The sequence below is a fragment of the Macaca mulatta genome, chromosome 18 (assembly GCF_049350105.2).
Source record: "Macaca mulatta isolate MMU2019108-1 chromosome 18, T2T-MMU8v2.0, whole genome shotgun sequence".
NCBI classification, from domain to species: Eukaryota; Metazoa; Chordata; class Mammalia; order Primates; family Cercopithecidae; genus Macaca; species Macaca mulatta.
The window spans coordinates 44,419,044-44,438,775 of NC_133423.1; the positions used below are offsets into that span (position 1 = coordinate 44,419,044).

The 19,732-nt window shown below is 42.3% G+C and overlaps 1 protein-coding gene and 1 pseudogene across 17 annotated transcripts in view; both read left to right on the plus strand.

The window, feature by feature from the left end:
- Positions 1–722: 722 nt before the first annotated feature.
- On the plus strand, positions 723–3,172 carry LOC144336398 (thymosin beta-10 pseudogene; annotated as a pseudogene). Its single transcript, XR_013408160.1, has one exon. The product of XR_013408160.1 is annotated as a thymosin beta-10 pseudogene (transcript).
- SMAD2 (SMAD family member 2) overlaps positions 723–19,732 on the plus strand; it is a 98,171-nt gene continuing 79,161 nt past the window's right edge. For 6 of the 16 annotated variants that reach the window (XM_077974573.1, XM_077974562.1, XM_077974568.1 and 3 more), the window contains exons 1-2: positions 723–9,950; positions 10,312–10,397. The gene's annotated coding sequence lies outside the window, so the exon portion shown is untranslated. Of the gene's footprint in view, positions 10,006–10,218; positions 10,398–19,732 lie in introns of those variants that run through there. The other 10 variants (XM_077974574.1, XM_077974563.1, XM_077974569.1 and 7 more) reach the window with 3 other exon arrangements.

Genomic DNA, 19,732 nt, shown 5'->3' on the forward strand with positions numbered 1-19,732 from the left:
ACATACACCTGGAAACTGACAGCTTGTAGAAAACGCAACTGTTTTTGTTGTAGACGTCTCTCTGGCTAGCCGTCAGATTTGGAAAGCATTCGTTTCTGACGTCAATATGATTGGGTGTAGTTGGAAGGAATCTGGTCTGGGTCTTGGGACACCCAAGTTCCAGTTCTGGCTCTCTCATTTATTCACCATTCAACAAACAACTATTAAGCCTACTGTGTGCTAGGCACTGCCGCTAGCCCTGGTGACCCAAAGTTCAACGACACACTTGTTCCTACCTAAAGGATCGTACTGTTCAGAGAAAGACAATTTAAAATATAGTTAAGTAAGTGCTGTGGCAAGGAGCAAGGTACATCTTCCATCTTGAGGCGTGAAGAAAGAAGGAGTAGCTGTGAGGGAAAGGTTTGCCACAACTTGAAGTTGTATTATTTCCTTGTTAACTCTTTTTTTAAATACAGCTTTTGTAGAGACAGGGTCCTACTACATTACCTAGGCTGTTATTTAACTCCTGGCCTCAAGTGATCCTTCCAGGCCTCCCAAAGCTCTAGGATTACAGGCATGACCAGCGGCCACTGGCAGCCACCTTCTTAACTCTGCTGTCCCACAAGCTCGTCAGTTCCTTGAGGAAAAGGAGGCTTTTTTTATTACATTTTTTTTTTATAAAGAGCTTTATTAAGACATCACTCACATAGCACACAATTCACTCATTTAAAGTAAATGAGTTGGTCTCTTGCTGCAGCAACGCGAGTGGGAGCACCAGGATCATGGGCTCGGAACCCGACTACACGGATTGTTTTAAGAAAATGGCAGACAAACCAGACATGGGGGAAATCGCCAGCTTCGATAAGGCCAAGCTGAAGAAAACGGAGACGCAGGAGAACACCCTGCCAACCAAAGAGACCATTGAGCAGGAGAAGCGGAGTGAAATTTCCTAAAATCCTGGAGGATTTCCTACCCCCGTCATCTTCGAGACCCCAGTCGTGATGTGGAGGAAGAGCTACCTGCAAGAGGGACACGAGCCACAAGCTGCACTGTGAACCTGGGCACTCCACGCCGATGCCACCAGCCTGTGGGTCTCTGAAGGGACCCCCCCAATCGGACTGCCAAATTCTCTGGTTTGCCCTGGAATATTATAGAAAATTATTTGTATGAATAATGAAAATAAAACACACTTCGTGGCATGGCAAAAAAAAAAAAAAAAAGTAAATGAGTTAATGGTTTTTAGTATATTCACAGAACTATACAATCATCACTGCAATCTAATTTTACAGCATTTCATTATCACAGAAAGAAACCCTGTACCCATGAGCTGTCACTCCCCTTCCCCACCTCCACTCCCAGACCTTGCCAAACACAAATCCACTTTCTATCTTTATAGATTTGCTCATTCTGGATGTTACATACAATGGAATCACACAGTATGTGACCTTTGTGACTGGCTTCTTTCACTTAGCATAATGGTTCAAGTTTCACTATTCATCCATATGGCAGCATGTCTCAATACTTCATTACTTTTCATGGCTGAATAATATTCCATTGTATAGATGTGCCACTTTTTACCATCGATCAGTTGGTGGGCATGTGGGATGTTTCTACTTCACGGTATTATGAATGCCATGAACATTTGTGTACACGTCTTTGGGTGGATATATGTTGCTATTTCCCTTGGGTAAATACCTAGAAGTGGAATTGCTGGATCATGTGGTTACTCTGTTTAATCTTTGGAGGTATTAATACTACCAGATTGCTTTTCAGAATGACTGCACCATTTTATATTCTCGCCAGCAATATATGAAGATTCCAATTTCTCCACATCGTTAGGAACACTGGTTATTTTCTGCCTTTTTGATCATAGCCATCTTAGTGGGTATGAAGTGGTCACTTTGTTCATTTTTGTATCCCTGGTGCCTCGAAGACAACTTGGCTCAGGTAGATGCACAATTTATTTGTTGAGCAATTTTGAGAACATAGTGGACATTTGTCATTTAGGGGCTCCCCAGAACCTGGCCCCCTTTATTTTGTTTAGATAATTATCTGAGGATTACTGGAGAGAAGCGGATCCCCAATGTAATATAGAAGCCTACCAAAATGTTAGCTCCTTACTTTCTCAACCCTGCCTGCAAGTAGAGCATGCGACATAGGCTAAGCTTGGTTGACCTAATGGATCTGCCCTGGGCTTCAGAGACAGTAATGCAAAATACAGGTGGTGCAGAAACAATTCTGGTGGCAGTAACAGGCACTGCAGTGACATCTGGTTGCCAGGAACAACAGTGCTGATAGTGAGAGTGGTGGGGAGCGAATGGTGGGTAGTGCCCAGTGACACTGACTTGGAAGTGAAGCCCATGGCATCCTGTGTGGAATGGTGGTGCCAGTGATGGTTGCCTTCCTCCCCCAGTATGTGGTCCTGTGTCTTGGCTGTCTTCCTGGCTATTGCCTAGCCTTCCTTGTTTCTGCTTATTGTCTGAGCCTGTTTCTGCAGCCTTCCCAGCAATTGTGTCAGTCACCCAATATCCTTTCACCAAATTCTCTTTCTCCTTAAGTCAGCCAACATCAATTTCTCTGTTGCTTGCAACTAAGAACCCTGGCTGTTACAATAAACACTGAATGGCTGTGTGTGTGTGTGTGTGTGTGTGTGTGTGTGTCTGTCTGTCTTTGTATGTATGAATAGAGAGATCAATGAATGAATGAGGGTACTGAAGCTCTATACAGAGCTTCGAAGGATGAGCAGAGGTTGGTCAGGCAGCAGAGGGCAAGTGCTTTCTAGCAGAACAAAGAGCACAGCACAGGCACTGGTGAATGAGAGAACATGGTGATTAAGGAAACTGTCAGGAGTTCAGTCTGGCTGGGGAAAAGGGAGCAAGGTAGGGAGTGTTGAGATGTGATGCTACAGAGACTGGCCTGGGATGGATCATTAAAGATCTTTGGGTTATGCTAAAGTCTTGATTCTATCTTGGAAAAAAAACAGGAATAAGGACACTATCAATCAAGGTAGTGATATCAGATTTACATTTAGAAAATATGCTATTAAAAAAATTCTGGCAGCAGGAAGGAGGATGAATTGGAAGGGAGCAAGAGTAGAGACAAGAAGACCAGCTGAGGAGCTAAAGCAATGCTTCCAATGAAAGACAGTGAAGTCTGAATCGAGGCAGTGAGCTTGGAGAGGAGGCACTGATCTGAGACACATTAAAAAGGTAGAACCAACGGAAATTTTGTCTTTGATATGCAGGAATTAAGAAAGAAGGAAGACCATGGATGACTCCAAGGTTTCTGTTTGAGTAGATCCGGCAGGTGGTGGTGTAATTTATGCAGGAATTTATTCAACAGAAGTTTAATTAGCACATAGTGTGGTAGGTGCTGTGTATCATGAAGTGGATAAAATAAACCTGGTCCTACCTTTGCAGTAGTAATGATTACTCTATGTCAGCCTTAATTTACAAGTCTTCTCAGATTTTCTGGGCCTTACCATCTCTGGGACCCTTGACCTCTTCTTCTGTTTCACCTGCTACCACTAGAGACTTAGTTAAGTCCCTTGTGGTTTAACTGCCTGAGGTCAACCAGCCACATACCCAGTTTCCTCCCACCATTTCTGAACTCCAGGGCGTGGGACCTGGCTTTCTGAGTGACTGTCAAAGAAAATGGATAACCCAACTGGGAAGTGAGAAAATTTTTACTCCCTGAAAGACAAGCTATGACCAACAGGAGACAGGAGACACAGGAAAAAATTCCTTCCTTCTTCACATTGTTTCATGGTGTGATTTCTCCATACTGCCTGTCTGGAGATGTCCTGTATGGCCAAGTGGCTGCACCTGCCCAAGAGACAGGCTGTATTTCTTTAAGGCTTTTCATGGAGTAGTGTTTAGCACAGTAATGCATTGCTGTACCTTGTTCCCCATTTTTCTTGTCTTTTCCCTCATACTGTTGCCCTGGGATTATACCTTCTAAAAAAAAAGCATCAATACTTAATCCTTGCATCAGGTTTGTTTTCTAGGGAACTGGGCTAAGACATACACAGACAGGAAAACAGAAGGAGATGATCATTTCCAGTTGGATATGCTGAGTTTGAGTGAACTTGAGTGAAAATTATTCATCCATTCAAAAATATTTATTGAGTGCCTCCATGTATGCTTGAATTAGGGATACTATGGTGAACAAAACAGACATATTTCCTGTTCTTTTAGAGCTTACATTAAGTGTTAAGGGGTGACAAGTAACAATTCAGTACAGAGTAAGTGGACGTGATGATTCTACATAATAAGTTTTTAAAGAAAAAATTTTAAAGGTGATGTGATAGAGTGTGACATGTGTATGTTGGGAGGGACGTGTGTATGTATGACCACCCTGGACAGGGTGGTCAAGGGAACAGACAGTAAGTGGAGGAAAAAGCTTATCCAGAGGGATAGGCAAGGCTTTTGAGGAAAATGGCTGGAAGGGTCGGTCTGGAGACGGGTACATCTGTCCATCATTGGGGGTTCAGGCGTGGGTAGGAAATTTGCCTCTATTTTCACCACGAAATAGTTGGTGAGGACATATGCTTACAAAGTAATGGGAACTTGAAGTTTTGTAGAGCGGCAAAGGTTCAGAAGTGTTGTTTTGCAGCATGGGTGTGCATGCAGACCAGGAACATGAAGAAGAGTCAGTGGGCAGTGCCAGAGCAGAAAAGGCAGATACTACATGCACAATGCATGGCACTAAGTGGTCACAGGACTTTGGAGAAGGAAGCCTCAGCTTCAGTTTCCTCAACTGCAAAATAAGAGCACTGAATCAGGCTCCATGAGTTTACAAAAGCAAAGAAGAGTTGATATGAAACCACTGTATAGCTATATAATTTTTCCTTGAAACTCACCAGTGAAGTCTTTAGGACCCAGTAGTAATTGGCTCTCTCCCACCATTAATTACATTCTGGCCACTTGTCAGCTAACACAATTGTCAGACTCCTTCAGCAAATGTCTGTTTCATATCAAGGACCGTTTACAGTAAGGACAAACAATTGGGACTCATTAATTCAATAATTAGGACACTGCTTATGCATCTATTGTCTACTCTAGTCAGCTATGTTAAGTAAGCTCTTCAGTTTTCATCAGAGCAATTATGCTAATAAGCTTGAAATTTTCCAAGAGTATTATACCTTCATACACTTTCCTGCCTAGCAGCAGCCTGGCTCAGTCAATATTCTCACCCACAGACAATTATAATGAAAGCATAAGGCCCTATTGTTGGCATATGACTACCAAATAATCTCCCCTCACAACAGAACTTCAAACAATTTGGATATTGTTCTTTCAGGGTTTAGACACTGGCCTCTTTTATTCTTTTTCCAAAATATGTAGATCTCAGATATTTAAATGCCTTTATGGGAGAGCTCATTGCATTGGAATTGTATTGTAATTTTCCAAGTAATATTTGAACAGTCACTGGGTTATCCAATGATCTAGTCTTCTAATCATTATTTATCCATTTAAGTGTAGAGATAAGAAATAGAATACTACGATGCCTGGAGAATGATGAGAAATATAATTTGTTTTGCCATATATTTTCGTCTTTATCAGAGCCAACTTCTCTTTTAATCTCTTTCTCTCTTTAATCACAAAAAATCCTACCTGTCTTATTTCAAGTGACTTTGGCCAAAGAGTGAGAATTTTCCACCATGATCAGTCAATGCTTCTGTGGTAGGTGCATGACAGATACCTGATGAACACTTGTTAAATTTCAAGTTTTTTCCTCAGATATGCCTTATTCCTGTCTCTTGCATATTCTATCAGATGTGAAATACTTTTTCTTTTTAGCAAAAACTAATGTGAATAAGGATTGTGTGTTGGGGGGCTGCATATGTTCAAATCTGCAACATAAATTCATTTGGAACCTGAAATTTCACTGTATCAATATGAAAATCTAGCTGGTGTTGGATTTCTTCCTTATCATTTACAATAAAAGTAACTCCACACATTTGTTCTTTAAAATTTTTACTTATCTCATTTAATCAGTATCCTCTCAGTTGCAAATAACTGGATCTTTCCTTAAGATGTAGTAATGCTCACTGCAATTTAATCCCACTAGGATGAGCAAATGATGTTGAAAAGAGACCCAACAGTTGTATGGAGGGCCACTATAAACCGGAAGAATGGGCGCAAAGCTGTGTAGAATGTTTTCAGACCTGTGGCATGTTTTTCTTTTATACAAATGCTGTATTTCATCTTTCTTCAATTAGTATTTTGGTAAGGGTAGGAGAAGACAAGTGAGAATAAGTTGTCCTTGTCCTTCAGGAATTTACAATCTAGATGGGGAGACAATACATATATACACAGGAGAAGCTTAAAAAAAAACTGCTCAAGACTAAATGAATGGATCAATATATTAATCATAATGAAGTAATGGTATGTATATTACTGTAGGTATGAGAGAAAATTCATACGTGAATGGTATAGCTTTGGGCTGGGGAAGCCAGAAAGGGCTTTAAAAATTGACCAGAGAGGAGAGAATGAGTTGTTTTTTGAAAGATCACGACTGTGTGTGTGTGTGCGTGTCTCTGTGTGTCTTTGTACGGATAGAGAGATCAATGAACGAATGAGGGTACTGAAGCTCTATACAGAGCTTCGAAGGATGAGCAGAGGTTGGTCAGGCAGCATAGGGCAAGTGCTTTCAGCAGAACTGAGAGCACAGCACAGGCACTGGGGAATGAGAGAACATGGTGATTAGGGAAACTGTCAGGAGTTCAGTCTGGCTGGGGAAAAGGGAGCAAGGTGGGGAGTGTTGAGATGTGACGCTACAGAGACTGGCCTGGGATGGATCATTAAAGATCTTTTTTAGGTTATGCTAAATAGTCTTGATTTTATCCCGGAAAAAAAAAAAAACTGGAAGAAGGACACTATCAATCAAGGTAGTGATATCAGATTTACATTTAGAAAATATGCTATTAAAAAAATTCTGGCAGCAGGAAGGAGGATGAATTGGAAGGGAGCAAGAGTAGAGACAAGAAGACCAGCTGAAGAGCTAAAGCAATGCTTCCAATGAAAGAAAATGAAGTCTGAACCAAGGCAGTGAGCTTTTTCAAAAAAATCAAACTACAAAAGAAATAATGATGAAATTTAAATTTTCCACTTATGACCCTCAGGCTCTTTCCAGAAGAAACCACCATTATCATTTTTCTTATGTCTTTCTAGTGCACTTAACTACTTTTGAATTGGATTCTGAATTGATTTAGATGTGATTTTGCAGTGTCATGTTTAATGAAGGGTTAAACTTGGTCTCTATCCATATAAAAATAAGACTCATTCAATCTAATTTATACAATAGGGACTTACTGATAGATCTTGAGGTACCCTAGTGGATTTCCAAGCTGTTTGTTGCCATGGCAATCCCTGCTTTATGTGCCTTCAGTTTCTGTCTTGACCCACTTTGGTTTAGATGCATTTCTAGCAGAGGGGACAGTAGGCATGCTCCCATTTCTAAGCCCCTTGGGGACTGCATTGGTAGCCAGATTGTCCCTCCTCGCTCTTCCTCAATTATACATCCTGGAAGGCTTCCTAAATGGAAGAGTTATGGACCCAAAGTCTGAGACTTTGGATAAATGGTCTAACTTAGACCTCAGGCATACTACCCACTTAATTAGTGTAACCTCAAAGTACCTAACTCGCACACTAGGAGTACATTCTGGAATCCCAGCCAGACCTGCTTTTGTTCCTATTCCTACTACTCAGGTGGACACCCAAATCCCCACCTTGTTCACATAGGAGAAAATACTTGTGTGACCAGGGTAGCTTTTAATATGCTACTTCATATTACAACTGTTGACTTGTCTTAGCAGTAAGACAGACCAAAAACCAGAAACAGCCTTCCTACTTGTAAGTTGAACAGCCTTTGCCCTAGACCCGCCTCCCTAGTGGCTCTGGAAAGAGGAAACAAGGCAGAGGAGGTGGGACAGCTCCACCAATTGGCTTCCTGGGTCTCCTTCACAAACCATTTTCATTAAGGGGTTAGTAGAGCTATCTCTAAACTAATAATGGAAGAAACCACCCTGGAAGGGAATTTTTGGAGGAAGAATTTCTGCTGAGTAGGTTCGTCTTAACATAAATGTTTGCAAGCAACAGAAGAGAAGTTAATGATCACCGACTTTCCTTGAACTTCAAAGCCCTATGCTATTTACTTTCATATTTATTATTTAATCATCACACAACTATATTTAAGTAGGTATCGTTGCAGGTGAGTTCCATTTGCCAAAGATTACAGATCTGGAACAGAGTGGTACTCAAAGCTACAATGTGCCTGACTCCTGGGTTTATGCTCTTCATCGCAACTTTCCCGTGAGAAAAGTTCCTCGAGAGACGGTGGAAAGGACAGAGATTTTCAAAGGACATCTGGAAAACTTGTATGACTCAGGGGATGGCCACATCTTAAGGTCCATCTGAAGGCACCCTCCTCTGGGACACGTTCATTTCTCAGAAGAAAGAGTATACTTCAAAAACTCTTATTGTTTGGAGTGCTCATTTGGTACTTTCTGATTACTGATTTGTATTGCTAGTGCTTCTTTCCCGCTTATCTGAAGTCCCCAATTATATCTATAAAGTAAGCCATACATGAGAATGAATTACTGGACAGGCACCCCCAAAAAAACCGTGTTCTAGTCTTGTCTCTGGCACCTGTGTGAGACCTAAGTTTCTTTTCAACTTTAGTTCTACGGTACTCCCTGCCTGTGTCACAGTGGGTGCATAGTAAACACCTGATGTGATTAGTTGGGCTCAATATTTTGTCAGCAGAGACCTGGGTGCTCCTAAGGGTAAAAGCAACAAGGTTTTCCCTGGGTGCGGTTATGCCCTGGTCTGTGGTAAGTTTAGGGCCTTGCTGCCTCCTGTAGGGCAGATGCCCAAGCTGGGGCCTAAACGCCGCAACGGGAGAAAAGAGGAAGGGAAGATATCCCAGCCATTAGAGGACATTATGACATGCCTTTCTTTTAGACTTCACAGACCCTTCGGGACGTGGATTATTGATATCATTTTTACTGAAGACGGAACCAAGATTTAGGTTAAACACTTAGATCTGGCATCCCCTACCCGGGCCCTAAGTGCTCTCCAAAGACTCCACCTCTGGGCTTATTTACATCGCGAACCTACCCTCGTTCAGCAGCACGAGGGCCCCGCCCATTCATTTGCATAGGGCGCGCCCAGTCGCGGGACGGGTCCTCGGGCTTCTCCCAAACCCCCTTTCTCTCCTAGGCGCGTCCTCCGGGCTGCCCGGGGCCTCCCAGTGGGATGAGCACGTGTCCGCTGCCGGCCTCACGACGGACTGTGGACGAAGCGGCAGGCCCCCACAGGCCCTACCCCACGACGCTGGCGAGGGATCGGGCGGTCGCCGGGAATCGTCTTCCCGCGCGGCAGGGCGCAGGCCTTTCCCCCGCCGCCCCCGAACTCCGGTGGGAGCGCGCAGGAGTCCAACTCAAGCGAAACCGCGGGCGTCCAGCCCCGCCCGGCCGCGCCCCGCCTCGCCTCGCCTCACGCTAGACTGGGGAGGCGGGACCAATCAGCGAGCGACGTCTCCCTTCCGATTCGAGGCCCCCGATGCGCGGCTCACACCCCGAGCTCCCCGCGTGCTGATTGGCTGCGGGCGCCGCCGGTCCGGCCGGGAGGCGGGGCGGGCCGTAGGCAAAGGGAGGTGGGGAGGCGGTGGCCGGCGACTCCCCGCGCCCTGCTCGCCCCCCGGCCCTGCCCGCGGCCCTCGGCCTCGTTCCTTTCCTCCTCCGCTCCCTCCGTCTTCCGTGCCCGCCCCGCGCGGCTTTCGGCCGGCGTGCCTCGCGCCCTAACGGGCGGCTGGAGGCGCCAATCAGCGGGCGGCAGGGTGCCAGCCCCGGGGCTGCGCTGGCGAATCGGCGGGGCCCGCGGCCCAGGGTGGCAGGCGGGTCTACCCGCGCGGCCGCGGCGGCGGAGGAGCAGCTCGCCAGCCAGCAGCCCGCCAGCCGCCGGGAGGTGGGTGCGTGGCGCCGCGGCGGCCGGCGGCCGAGGGCGGAGGGCGGAAGCGGAGGTGGGCTGGCGGTGGAGGGCGCGGCCGTGCGGGCGGCCGGTAGGGCTGCGGACGCGCGCCTGAGGGGAGGAGGGGCAGCGCGGGCGCGCGCGTCCTCACCCCCTCCTTCCCCGCGGGCGGCGGCCAGGCTCCGTCCCCTCCCCTCCCCTCCCCTCCCTCCCCTCCCTCTACCCTCCCTCTACCCTCTACCCTCCCGCGCGCCGGGGCAAGCGGCCGGGCCCGGGCCTGGGGGCGGGGCGGGAAGACGGCGGCCGGGAGTGTTTTCAGTTCCGCCTCCAATCGCCCATTCCCCTGTTCCCCTCCCAGCCCCCTCCATCCCATCGGAAGAGGAAGGAACAAAAGGTCCCGGACCCCCTGGATCTGACGGGGCGGGACCTGGCGCCACCGTGCAGGTAAAGCCTGAGCGCCCGCGGGCCTCCGGCTAGGGGTGTGTTTGCGTGCGTCCGCGGCCCGGGCGATGGGCTGTGTCACATGGCCGCGGCGGGTGGGGGCTGGGGTGTGGTGAGTTCGGGGGCTGTGGGTGCGCCGGCCCGGGCGTGCGGGTTCGGGGCCAGAGAGCCGGGGAGGTACGGTGCTCGGCGGCCCGGCGCTGCCGCCCAGCCTGGCGGGGGTGGGGGCTGCCTGCGTCCCTTCCCCTCGCGGCTCTAACACTCCATAGTTTGTGGTTCTGATTTTTAAAGCCGAAGGGCCAGAGCTCTTGTTTCAGGAGTTGTGGGGAAGCCTTGTTAGGGGCGCGTAATACTTTGCCTCCACTTTTTTTTTTTTTGGTCCGGTAACCTTTGTTAACCATAGTAGTCTCGGGTTTTCCATGGCTTGTGTGTACTCACAAACACGCACACAGCTGATAACTGTGATCATCCTTCACTCACTTGTGAAAGTTCTGCGGGTGGAGCCTATTAGTTTTTATCACCCGCTTTTGGAAAAGCCCTCGAAGTGATTTCTTTTATTTCAAACTTGGTTTTCAAAATTGCAACTTACTTTGTTCTCTTGGAGGGGGATACTGTCCTTGGGTCAGGCCCTTTTTTGTCTTTTATTTATCCTTACGATTTCCTTTTGATCCTAAACAGAAAATACCTGGGTTGGTTTTGTTATTCCTTCCTCATAACACTTTAAAAGCAAAATACCACCAGTGTATTGTCAACCATATCTTTTAAAAAGAAATCTCCAGGGAAAACGAGTTTGCAAGCAGCATTTTCTATCAAAGTCATGTCTTGTTTGTTACAATTTGGACTATCTTAAATTTGGGTGTGTGAAACTTTTAAAATGTCATGTGTAAAATAATTGTTAATAAGTAAATAACTTGGAATAGTTACATCTTTTTAGAAATATCTTTGCGATGTGAATTTCCAAAATTCTTTTTCTCTCTTCTGACTTCATATGAATTGAACCTGATAGTTTCGTATGAATGAATCGCTGATAGGATGTTTTCCTTTAGCCTAATAATAAATTTGCTCTTATGCTGAAAATTTGCTATTCTACTTTAACCCCCGTTAAAAAAGTTTCTATCTTACAGAGAAGTTAAATTGTTAAATGGAGTTTCAACAGTTTTAATACATGAATTAGTGAAGCAGAGATGGAAGAAATAATTTAAAATGAGCTTCATAAATATACCATAGTTTGAGGGTTTTTAAAAAGTTTGCCTTCGGAAAACCCATACAAGATATTTAAAGAATTTCCTCTGCCAGAAGGTCATTTAGCAGACGTTTATATTAAATTCAAAAGTAATACTTTTATTTTTAAAGTTCCTTACCCTTTGCCGTAAACTGAGCTTTGGTAGTAAATATAAATAGTTCACATCTTTTGGCATTTGTAAAGAGTGTACCCACTTTTACTATAAATACTAAATTCTATTGGATTTAATTGAGTTCAAGGCAGTTCACTGGCCAGGTTTAATGTAACGTGATTGGAAACGTTGATTTTGGGGGTTTTAGTAAGAAAATGCTCTTAGAGCTTGGTTTTTATACTTAGCCACACCTTCTTAAGTGCGGCCACAAGCATTGTAGGTGTTCAACAAAAGTTTGGTTTTTCAAGGTTGTAACCTACGTTTACTTAGTCATAAGTGGTCATGTCTCTACACAGTCTGTACGCTTCGTGAAATAATAGTCTTTTAAGAAACTGTGCAGGGTAATTTCTTGTTGTTTGTGACTTACCAGGCTTGGTATGTGTTTTAACTCTGGTGTAGGAATATTGGGGATGGTTTTGTGTATTTCAACAAAACTTCTCTTTGATAGAAACAAAGGTTGTTTCTATTCTACTTCAAGATGGCCAGAGGTGGTTGTCACCTTTTCATTTTCACATTGTAAATATTAGAATCATGTTGCTATAATCTGGTTACTTCACCTTTGGGGGAATATATGTGAATGGAAAAGCTCAGTTTAGCTGTGTAAACTGTTGGGCAAAGACCTATTGAATTTTTACATTTTGCAAATACTGTCAGTTTTAAAAGACTTTCCTTATTCTTTTTTGGTTTTGATTCTGTTGGTTTTGTGCTTTAGGGCTCCAAAAACCTCCTTTTGTAGCAGCTTTAAATACAGGTGTTTTTGTAATGCATATAAAAGCTGTATTTAGTGCAGCCTGGCAGATGGAGATTTATTCATATTCTTGGGACAAAGAGTCATTTTTAGAGGGTGGAGGGGGACATGTCTTTTAGATTCCTAGCCTTTTGATGGGTGTAGAAGAGTCATTTTTAGGCCCATAGTTTCTGTAAGAGGTAAGATGTTTTCCACTAAGTATTCCAAAGGTATGTCAGAAAATGTGAAACGTAAAGAATTTAAAACCAGTTTAGGAGAGGTTGTGCATTTATTTTCAACAAATAACTTGTATTGAGCAAGTAGCAATAAACAGCTTTCTCTGTGTGTCAGGCTCTGGACTAGGCAATAAAGTATCTTACCAGCAAACAAGTACACCCCTGTTCCTTAATGGAGTTAGAAAAGTGGAAACTCATGTCCTTTGCCCAATTCTCCAGTGTTCAGAGTAAGACAGTTGTTAGTGTACAAATCAGGGGCACATGCATTACTGAGCCATTCCTAAAGTATGCTTGCCTTGCTTCCTATCACATGTAACGGATAGCACTAGGGAAGATGTGAAGTGTTAACTCAGTGTCACTGGGAACAATTGTCACCAGTTTTACACAGCTTATACAAACTGAAGATACAACCAGTCTTTCAGAAACGTGTTTATTGCTGAACAGATGTACACTTGTAGAGCTAAGCTTCATCTGACCTTAATTTGATCACTTATTGCCCTTTAGTTACAGAAACTGGTTAAGGAAAGAAAGCAAAGTTGAATAACTCAGGTTCCAGTGGAAGGATCAGGAATAAAGTGTAAAAACAGGTAGTTAAACCGAGACTCAGGATTGGACAGCAGTCTCGTGTAGTGGGTTTTGGAATCAGAGAGCCATAGGCTAATATTTTGTTTCTCAGTTACAATATTGGGCAATTTACTGCTTAACCCCTGACCGTTGGTTTTCTGACAGAAAATGGAAGTAATAACCCCTTCCTTATTCAGTGATCACAATTAAAGTACCTAGAACATTGCCTGAGACATAAGGGTCCTCTCAAATGATTTCTTCCTCTCTTGTAGTTGTGGGTTTGTTACTTGGGCTTTTTCTAATCCAAATGATTTGCTCACACTATTATTATTGACCTATTATAAAATGTATATGAGAAGCAGACAATGAACAACAAAGGCCTGGGATAGCCAAATTGTCCCAGTCGATAGCTTAAAGCCTTGGAGCCCTTTAATAAGAACGCATTGGCATTTACTTAAAGTGTTTCTAACAAGCAAACTTATCTGGCTTCTAAACCTGCACTAGATTAGAAACAAGTAGATTATGGGTACTGTGGGAGGTTTACAGGGGGTGTGGTGGGGGCTGGGTAATAGGATGTTAGCCTAGTGTCTCTTGTAAGAAAAAAACAGATAACAGCCCGGTGAGGATAACAGAGATAATCTACAAGACACAAAAATAGTCAAAGCCTGACTAGCATGTCTGGGGCCATTGAGTGCAGGACCAGACCTGAAAGCATAGTAATGAATGTTCATCAATTAGCTTAAATCATGTTTGGGAAAATCTTTTTAAGAGTGCAGTAATCTACATAATATACTTTAGATTGTCACTCAGGATGATTAAGAAATGTTCTTAAAGGGGTTGAAGATTGTGCTATAACTTATGGTTTATTTCATGAAAGATCCACAGTACCTGTTATGACCAAGATGTTTTTCATTTGTTTTGCCATTCAGACAGCCATTCAGATTCTAAGCTGAAAGGGTAGCCAGCAGTAAAGAAAGGCTGTCTCAGTGTGGTAGCACCCACCCCCTTTCTTCAGAGTAAGTAATTTTTTTTTGTCAGAATACAGAAGTATCATAAAATTTCACTTGTGCTTTGACAGTAGCGTATGCTTTTCACTGTGCGTTGAGACAGAGTATGCTCGAGATTTCTAGGATAAAGCAAGAGTGAATAGTTGGCCAGTCTCTCTGTTGAGGGTTTCTTGACTCTTGTAATGTCTGCCCAGTATTAGCATTGATAATACTTCTGCCCAGTATTAGCATTGATAAGTTTTTTGATCTCATTTCTTCTAACCTTACCTCAGGGTTACTTTTTAAAACATCTACACCATCAGATAATTATTGGTGACCTTGTAATGTGTAGCCTTGGCTGTTTTTAAAAATCGGATTTTTTTTTTTAGCAGTAGTACAAAAAAAAGTACTAGCCTTTTTGGTTTAAAAATGCATAGAGGCTTATTGCTTGTCCCTGATCAATTTTGATCCTTTTTTTCAGGTTGGTGTAATTGTGATGTATTCAGTTAGGACATAATTCAATGTTGATTCTAGATTTACATCTGAAAGATAGCTCTCAGCTTCAGTTCAGCAATTTCATGTAGGAAGAATGTAATTTTTCCAAGCCAGGTGGATTTAGACACTGCCTTTAGTTTGGTCAGATAGCCAGAAATATTAGGGCAATTCTGTGTCTTCTGTGCTTGCCTCACATTGTACAGTGTGAATGGTTCTCCTTGGCTCTGTGGGTTCCTCTTATTTGTAACTGAGGCACATTGATAGGACAGGTGCTTGGTGTATCTTTAGATTTGCACTCTTAAGAAAATAGAAATTCTAATGTGATTAATTCTTATCAAAGTTTGTAAATTTACTGTGAAATTGTCATTAATTCTCCTAGGTAGCCCTGTCATTTTTCAAAATCTGGTTTTACATTGACCTCAAGGCTGTAGAGTAGTGGAAAGTGAGGATAGACTTTAGTTACTTCTCTTTAGTACACATGTCTACCTTAATGTAAAAATGTGCATTTCCTTGAATAATGTACAATGTCATACCTTCCCTCATTTTGTGGGAAAGGGGGATGTAGTTTTACATTTAATATATTCAGTAAGAATAATCTTGAGTGAACCACTGGTGTTCCATCTGTTCATTAGTTTGAGTCTCTTAAGTCAAAAAAGACTCTTGATCTGAGGAAGTAGCATAGTAAATCTGTGATCTTATAGTTTGCCTATATTTAAAAGTAAACTACATTTTCATATGCTGCTTCAGCTACTTCCAGAAATTCTATAAAGACATAATGGTTAAGGTCTTGTAAATGTCAAGGAAATGTTCCATCCTCATCACATCTTTCATTTCAGAATGTGGAGTGGTGAGGCCGTAGGCAATGGCTCACGCCTGTAATCCCAGCACTTTGGGAGGCCGAGGCGGGCAGATCACTTTGAGGTCAGGAGTTTGAGACCAGCCTGGCCAACATGGTGAAACCCTGTCTCTACTAAAAATGCAAAAATGAGCTGGGTGTGGTGGCGGGTACCTGTAGTCCCAGCTGCTCGGGAGGCCGAGGTAGGAGACTTGCTTGAACCGGGAGGCCGAGGTTGCAGTGAGCTGAGATCCTGTCACTGCACTCCAGCCTGGGAGACAGGGTGAGACTCCATATCAAAAAAAAAAAAAAAAAAAAAAGAGAAAACGTGGGGTGGTGAATCTTTTTTGCAGAGTCCCCTGTATAAAATCCTCATAAATGATGCTGTGGAAGCTGGGCCCATGAGTCTTCTCCCTTGACTTGAATGAACTATTGAAACTTTTTTGTTGACTAGAGATACTTTATCTGTGGCAGTGAATGCAAATTTTCCTTATTGAGATCAGCTTTTAAAATTCTCTCTCTTTTTTTTTTTTTTTTTGGAGACGGAGTTTTGCTCGTTGCCCAGGCTGGAGTGCAATGGTGCGATCTTGGCTCACTGCAACCTCCACCTCCCAAGTTCAAGCAGTTCTCCTGCGTCAGCCTCCCAAGTAGCTGGGATTACAGGCATGCGCCACCATTCCCTGCTAATTTTGTATTTTTAATAGAGACGGGGTTTCACCATGTTGGTCAAGCTGGTCTCGAACTCCTGACCTCAGGTGATCCGCCCGCCTCGGCCTCCCAAAGTGTCGGTATTACATGCGTGAGCCACTGCGCCCAGCCTAACGTTCTTAATAGGCAGTTAGGTTGTAGTTCATTTTAGCTGATCAATTAAACATTTTTTTTTTTTTAATGTTTTAGTTATCAGGGGGGTCCAGCTTTGGCCTGAGGTTGTGCATTGGCCATTTCTGCTCTAAACCAGGAGTAGTCAGACTTAAAACATGCACACACCTGCGCACACAGCAGCAACTAGAAAGCCTTGAGAGAGAAATACGCAGGATTTCAAAATGTAAAGCAGATAAAAGGAGTAAAGCTGTTTTGTAGAAGGAAGAATAGGCAGTTGTTGACGTCCTGCCTGATCAGTTTTCCTCTCATCCTCACTACTAGGAAGCCTTTGAAGCACCACTGAACAGTAGGTCTTGGAGAAATTTTTGCTGTAGACCTGCTCTATCTTAACAGGTAGCTGCCAGCCACATGTGACTGTTCAGCACTTGAAATGTGGCTGCTGTGACTGAGAAACTGAACGTTAAATTTAGATTAAATTTAGATAGCCATATGCAGCTGATGGCTACTGTATTAGACAGCACAGATGCCCAGGGACATTTACATCATTGTATAAAGTTGTGTTGGATGGCACTACTCTAGACTTTCCTTTAATTGAACTTTTACGGCCTGAGGACCCCACTCACGTGATTTGACGTGGTATTAGTTGTTGCTTCAGAAGAGGGTCAGGATAGACTTTGGGAATTTGAAGAGCAATTGGAGTACTAGTACTTTATATTTGTGCTGATTTGAGTCTGGGCCTGTGTAGTGTTGTCATAGGTGGTTTTTTTTTTTTTTTTTTTTTTTAATAATCTGAGAGTGATAAACCAATATGTAAGTTATATGTTTACAAGTTGATTATAGAGTTGTGGATTCCACAAAACTCATTATAGGTGATAGGAATATAACTCCTAGGTAAAAACAAAAACAAAACAAAACAAACAAAAACAAATAGGTAGTCTCTTTACACAGCAGTCCCTATTTCATGTGAACTTTTACTAAAATAATAATTTTCTTGAATTAAATTCAAGCTTGCATTAGGTTTGACAGTCCATAAAGTTGAACACATCAATGTTTTCTGTTTGCTTTTGTTTAAAAGAAATCACCCATCATTCTCCATGAGGGCCAACCTAGGTTTCCAGTTGGCAGTGTCTTTCCTTACTAGCTTACGCTTTGGAAAGAACATAGTTATAGTGATAATTGAAAAATCTGTTTTTAAAAAATTGGCTTTTATGTATTTTAATTTTTTTGAGGTTTTCTGTTATCCCAGTTACTAATGAATTATTTATTTGACTAAAATTCTGCTGTTTTTTTCTCTGCCTTGTAGTATGTTTGAACATACATTGCTAAAAATCTGGGTCTCCATAGAGGATTGCTTCCAGGACCCTCCTGCAGGGACCAGAATCTGAGAATGCTGAAGTCCCTTATATAAAATGGTGTAGAATTTGTTTTATGCACGTTTTATTGTTATTCTTAAATTGTCTCTAGATTACTTAATATCTAATACAATGTAAATAGTTGTTATTCTGTATTGTTTTAGAAATGATGAGAAAAAGTCTGTACATGTTCAGTACAGTCACAGTTTTTTCCTGAACATTTTTTATCCATGGTTGGTTTAATCCATGTATTTGGAACCCACAGATAAGGAGGATTGACTGTACAGTGATTTTATATTATTTCTAGTGGGACCTTAGATGTTGTAGATGAGGCAGCACCATCATGTTTAAAGTATGTTATGTTGAAATAATTAACTTTGGTTTTCTTTTGAAATAAAAATTCACATAGGTATTTGGGGAATATTTTGTATTTCCCTGCAGTTTGAAGATTTGAAATTTCTCTTCCCTCCATACATTTTAAAAGTGCAATCTACATTTGCATTCTACATTTAATCACTATCTGTCCTTGACTTCAACTTTGTGAAATTTTTTTTAACCATTCTTTTTCACATTTCCCTTCCTACTGGCCTTCCAGATGAACTGCCAAGTTTAGCAGTCTTTTCTCAATGATCATACCTTCTTCAGTGTTTGCTGTTATTATACTGTCTTTATCTAAATTTCTTAAAATGAGACAGACACAAGTTAGGCCCATTCTTCCTATTGTAAACAGATGAAAATGTTGGATAAAATATAAAACAAGTTTTCTCTTACGTATATAGGTTATCTTAAAGGGGGAGAGAAAGTGCCCAGGTTCTAGAAACTTAGAAAAATCAGTCAACTTTAAGGACAGTCTGGCTGTGGGGCATTTACTAGAGATAAGATTCAGTAGCTGGGGCTGAGATTATAATACCATTCAATGAAAGGAGACAGAACTCTGGAAACTGTGTGCTTAAAAAAATTAAAAAATAAAAAGTGTTCTCATATCATTGAAACATCTAGGGCTTCTGGGAGAAAGAAGCCTCAGACCTCTCTATGGAGGAACTGGAAAAACAGGCTTTCAATGGACTTAAATATCACAGCAAAGCAAGGCAGGGTCAATGAAAACAGATCTATAGCTGCATGTGGAATAGTGAATTTTTATATACGTAATACATGACTGCAATCCAAAATTCAGGGATACGCAGTGAAGAGTCTCTTTACCGGTCTGTTCTTTGCCATACAGTTGCCAATCTCAAAGTTTTGGGATCACAGGCGTGAGCCACTGTGCCTGGCCAGATGTGTGAATATATCATCAGTCCTCTGTTGAACGTTTAGATGATTTCCAGTTTTGTGGTATTAAAAACAATGCAACAACAAGTAACTTCATTTATATAGCATTTTGCTCCTTTGCAGGTTTGTCTGTAAGATAGATTGCTAGGAGTAGTTCAAAGAATATCTACATTTGTAATTTATTTTGGAGAATGTGTTTCATTCATTTTTTCGAATAACACATGCACATGGTATAAAAGTGAAAGAGAACAGAATAGTAAATACTGAGAAAAGTAAGTCTCCTTCACATCTCCTATAAATACTGAGAAAAGTAAGTCTCCTTCACATCTCCTATCTCCCGGTGCCCAGTTGTGCTTTCCAGAAATGTAATCACTGTTACTAGCTTCTCATTTATCCTTCTAGAGTTGCTCTGTCCAGTATGATAGCTACTAGTCACATGTGGCTATTGAACTCTTGGAATTGAGATGGACCACAAGCGTTAAATACACACTAATTTTCTAACAGTACAAAAACAGAATGTTAAATATTTCAGTGGTTTTTAATACCGATTGCAAATTGAAATAGTATTTTGGATATATTGGGTTAAATTAGTAAAATTATTAAATTATTTCATCTTGTAATTCCTGTTGTGATGGCATCAGGAAATGGGATCTTTGGG